The 5371-nt window shown below is 44.0% G+C and overlaps 1 pseudogene; it reads right to left on the reverse strand.

Annotated features, from left to right (window-relative positions):
• Nucleotides 1-820: 820 nt before the first annotated feature.
• On the reverse strand, nucleotides 821-1566 carry LOC102833465 (annotated as a pseudogene).
• Between the last annotated feature and the right edge of the window lie 3805 nt (nucleotides 1567-5371).

Genomic DNA, 5371 nt, shown 5'->3' on the forward strand with positions numbered 1-5371 from the left:
ACCTATGCACAACAGACTGAAACACCAGTCCTAAACCATCCTGACGATTTTTGTTACACTTGAGCCCATTACTGCTGCCACTGTGTCAGTCCATCTCATTGGAGGTCTTTCTCTTTTTCACCCACCCTCCACTTTACCAAGCATGTTGTCCTCCAGGGACATGTTAACTTGCGTGAGAGGGAAGGCAATATCTAACAGAGGGACGTTAACAGAAGAATAATGAAGGCGGGGAAGGACTCCAGGAGGAGGGGAAATGTTGAAGAGAATAGACATAAATATTATTGTCTAACAATTCAACAATAGACATTATCTACAGGGAGATATATGGATAGATAACCGGACTGAATGGGTGTGGGAGGGGTAGTGGGAGGATACCCACAAATATATAAAGGTTTTTTTTTAGTGCCCAATGTTTACATCCTCCACACATGGGACAGTTCACACATACAACACACACAGGCGCTGGAATCACGGGAGAGGGTAGCACCTCTAACCACTGGTGTGAGAGGAGAAGGATGCTTTCTCTCCTGTCCTCACTGGGGACTGAGGGGATCCATGGACAAGCTCCATGCCTTCCACCTCTCAGCCAACAAGAAGCCACCTTGGTGATATGTTTAGTTATAACCATTATCAGTAAGTGGAGAAGTGATTGGCCTGGTCTCAACCATTACAAGGGAAGGTGTAAATGGTAAAGGAAGGCACAGTTTGGATTAGGCCAGGAGAGTGGGCAGGTGACACCATCAGAAGCATGTGGTGGTGGTGGTGGTGGGCGCTGCTTAGTCTCTGGCTCAGCAGGAAGGAGTCAGGAGATGGATGGGGCTTATTGTTTGGCACTGATGATGTCCACAAATTCGGGCTTGAGGGATGCACCACCCACCTGGAAGCCAACCACATCAGGCTGGCTTGCCAGTTCCTTGCAAGTGGCTCTGGTCACAGAACCGCCATAAATGATACAAGTACGTTGAGCCACGGCATCAGAGACGTTGGACTTGAGCCACCATTGAGCCTTTCTTATACTTCCGGGCCTGTTGGGGTGTTGCAGTCTAGCCAGTACCAATGGCCCACACAGGCTCATAAGCCAAGACAACCTTGCTCCAGTTGGTCACATTATCTGCGATGATCTTGGTTTGCTCGAAAATGACCTTTTCAGTGATGCCAGCTTCCCTCTCATCTAGCTTCTCCACAATGCAGGCGATTACTCCGAGTCCCTCTGCCAGGGCGTGGGCCACTTTGTGCCCAATCAGCTCATCTGACTCTCCAAAGACACGCCTTCTTTCCGAGTGCCCCAGGAATACCCAGGTGGCTCCACAGTCTTTGAGCATGCCAGGCCTGATCTCCCCAGTTAAGGCCCCATAATTACTTTGTAGCAGTTCTGAGCAGCCACAGCATTCTTAGGATCTAGCTTCTGCCTGGTGAAGTCAATGTAGGCAGAAGGGGTACACAGACAACCTCGGTATTAACAGGCACATTGGCCGCGTTCAGAATGGTGATGAGTTCTCCTAAAGCCTTCTTTTGCCTGTTCATCTTCCAGTTCCCCCCAATGAAGAACTTCCTGGAATGTACCATTGCATTAGAGCCAAGACACTGAAGGTCAGTACCCAATATATAAAGGTTTGACAGGATATTTGTACATGGATATTTACTTTTGTTATAAACATGTCTCTGAATGTGGTGCAGTATACTTGGAACAAAATTATGAAAACCTCTTAGACATTATCAAACACCTTGAGGGAATGAGCTGCTGGATCTGGGGGCTCAAGACCAAAGTCTCTGGGGACACTATGGTCAGTTGGCACATCATAGTCCACAAAGATAATATTCTACATCCTACTTTTGTGAGTAGTGACTAGGATCTTAAAAGTTTATGAAAATGCAATCTAAGGGGCAACTATTGGTCTCTCCCTATGTGGAGGAACGAAGAGTGATGGTTGAAGATGCTTGGAATCCATTGGTCCAGTGGACTAATTGAATATTTGAACATTAGTCTCCACAACCCTGAGATCAGAAGAATTAGATGGTGCCAGGCCATCACTGCTTCTGAAAGGGAATCCCATTAGAAGGTCCTGGCTAGTGTGGGAGGAAATGTGGAACAAAACTCAAAATTATGTAAAAGAACATGCTTATTGGTCAAAAAGAAACCAGAGGAATCCCAGACTATGGCCCTTAGTCATTCTTGGGGTCTGGAACTGAACTTACCCCTTGTGCCTCAGTTTTCAGCGATGGGGTATATACGTATACAAGTGGTGGTTATTGGCAAGGAGCTGAGTGGGTTCTGACGCATAGTGACCCTGCGTAGGATTTCCGAGGCTGAAAATCTTTACAGAAGCAGAAAGCCTCGTCTGTGGAACCACTGGTAGTTTCAAACTAACATGGCGATTAGCAGCCCAACTCGTAACCACTGCGCTACCAGAGTTCCTTATACAGGTATTTGTTGTTGTTTAGTGCCGTCGAGTCGGTTCCGACCCATAGCGACCCTGTACAGGGTTTCTGAGGCTGTAAATCTTTACGGGAGCAGAACGCCTCATCTTTCTCCCACGGAACCACTGGTAGTTTCAAACTAACAACCTCGAGGTTAGCAGCCCGATTCGTAACCACTATGCTACCAGAGCTCCTTACCAGAGCTCCTTAGGTAGACAATAATACTACTAAGATGTGCTCACTTAGAATAGACAACTATTCAAGATCACAAGGGCAGCATTTACCTAAGGACAAAGATCAGAAAGGTTGGGAAGGAGGGTAGAATGGAAGTAAGAATCACAGGAAGGAAATGGATGATTTGTTGAATGTAAAATTGATGACCGGCTCTGTAAACCTTCCCTCAATTTACAATAAAAAGCTAAAACAAACAAACAAACAACCTCACTCTCAATCCTTGTTTTAATATTTCCATTGGAAATTGAAGAGCATCTGGGAATTTTATATTAACACAGAATTTAATTGATAAAAGCTTTGTTAGTGAAACCACTAGAGGGCACTCTTACATAGGGGCTCAATTTAAACATTCTTCTACCTGTGGCGCGGTGGGCTAATGTATCAGACTGTAAAGTCGTTTGAGCTGAAAAGTCCGTGGTTCAAGCTTACCAGCTGCTCCTTGGAAACCCTATACAGGGTCGCTATGGGTTCGAATCGACTCAGTGACACTTAACAACAACAACTACTTAAGGTAGACCATTAGTAGAGTGGATTCTAAGTGATAGTGATTATTAAAAGATTGTTGTTTTATGCCTCGGAGTCAGTTCTGACTCACACTGACCCTGTGTAGGATTTCTGAGAGCGGCTTGTGGGTTTGGCTTGCTGACCTTGCAGTTACCAGTCCAGTACTTATCCTACAGAAAGGTTAGTTGTTGTTGTTGAGTGCTATGGAGTCAGTTCTGACTCATACGACCCTGTATAGGGTTTTTAAGGAGCAGCTGGTGAGCTTGAACCACCGACCTTGCAGTTCAAACGACTTTACAGTCTGATGCATCAGGTGGGTTTGAATCGCCAACTTTGTGGTTACCAGTCCAGTGCTTATCCTACAGCTCCATTCCAGGAGTCCTACAGAAAGGTTGTTGTTACTGTTGTTAAGTGCCTTCAGAAGGTTTGGAGGCACAGCTATCCTATAGGTTATCCCAGGCTTTAAATCTTGCGGGGAGCGGAAAGCCTCAACGGTTTCCCACGGAGCGGCTGGCAGGCTCGAGTCTTTTCGAGTCACCGCTCCCCCTTACAGAAAGGCTGTGACTCTTGAAATTCTTTATTAAGCAGAGATTATTGTATTTTTATTAGGTGAGAATGATCAATGAATAAATTTGTTGTTGTTAGGTTCCATCCAGTTGGTACAGACTCATAGAGACCCTATGCACAACAGAACGCAACACTGCCCGATCATGGACCAACCTCACAATTGTTGCCATGCTTGAACCCATTGATGCTTGCCACTTTACCAATCAAACAACTGCCTCTTGGTCCACAATTATATATATATATAAAGAGAGAGAGATAAATTTCAAGCAAATGTCTCTTTGCAGTTGTGCAGGTTGGCTAGTCCAAATCCACTGGCTTCTTATGACGCACATAGTTGCAGGGGGTGACAAAACCAAAATTGGCAAGTCAGATAGCAGGCTGTTGGCTCATGGGGTTTTGGAAACCGGTGAATCGCAAGATCAGCAGGTCAGTCAGCATGCTGCTAGCTCACATCTCAAGAACTAAAGGTCAGAGTATGATGTTAAATGGCTATCTAATTTACTATGTAAAATTTTACAAAAACACAATAAAATATTAAAAAAAAAATCAACATCTATCTAGCCGGGGGGCGGGCCTGTATGGTGTACCCTTTGGTTATTTGATGATGTATGGAGGGGATTATAATCATTGCAATGAAATGAAATATGATAGGATGAATGTAAAGCTGATATTCTCCCATGTAAGCCTCACAATAAAAACTTAAAAAAAAAAAAAAATCAGCATGTATCATAACACTTTTTTAATTTTTTGAAGTTTATGCAGAGAAGTAAAGGGGAAGAAGGCACAATCAAAATGTTAACAATGAATCCTTGGATGGGAAAATTATGAGCAATTTTAATTTTCTACTTATTTAGTCTTGATTTTTAAAAATAATGATGTGTTACTTTCATAATTAGGAGCTCTGGTAGCATAGTGGTTACGAGTTGGGCTGCTACCCTCAAGATCAGCAGTTCGAAACTATCAGCCAACCCATGGGAGAAAGATGAGGCTTTCTGCTCCCGTAAAGATTTACAGCTTCAGGAACCCTGTACAGGGTCGCTATTAGTCAGAACCGACTCCACAGAACACCATCACCACCACTTTCATAATTAGAAAATAATGTCATTAGAAAAGTTAAGTAGCTTAGTAGATACTAATTCAGTAGATATTGTGGTCCTTACAAAAAGGGACCATTTTTTGCTATTGGCCTGGCAACTTTTTGTAGTAAATGCTTAATAAATATTTACTGAATAGACCAAGACAATGACTAATGGCCTCAGATTATGCTAACACTTGTTGTTGTTGTTGTTAATTGCCATTGAGTCTGTTCCGACTCATTGTTGTTGTTAGGTGCCATCTAGTCAGTACTGACTTACAGTGACCCTATGCACAACAGAATGAAACACTGCCTGACCCTGGGCCAACCTCACTATTGTTGCCACGCTTGAGTCCATTGATGCTGCCACCAGGCTAGTCCTTCTTGTTGGGGTCTTCCTCTTTTTCTCTGACGCTCCACCTTACCAAACATGACATCCTTCTCCAGTGACTGGTCCCTCCAGACAATATGTCCAAAATATGAGAGACGAAGTTTGCCATCTTGGACTATAAGGAGCACCCTGGCTGCACTTCTTCCAACACGGATCTGTTGGTTCTTTTGGCAACCCATGGC

The sequence above is a fragment of the Chrysochloris asiatica genome, unplaced genomic scaffold (assembly GCF_000296735.1).
Source record: "Chrysochloris asiatica unplaced genomic scaffold, ChrAsi1.0 scaffold00174, whole genome shotgun sequence".
NCBI lineage: Eukaryota > Metazoa > Chordata > Mammalia > Afrosoricida > Chrysochloridae > Chrysochloris > Chrysochloris asiatica.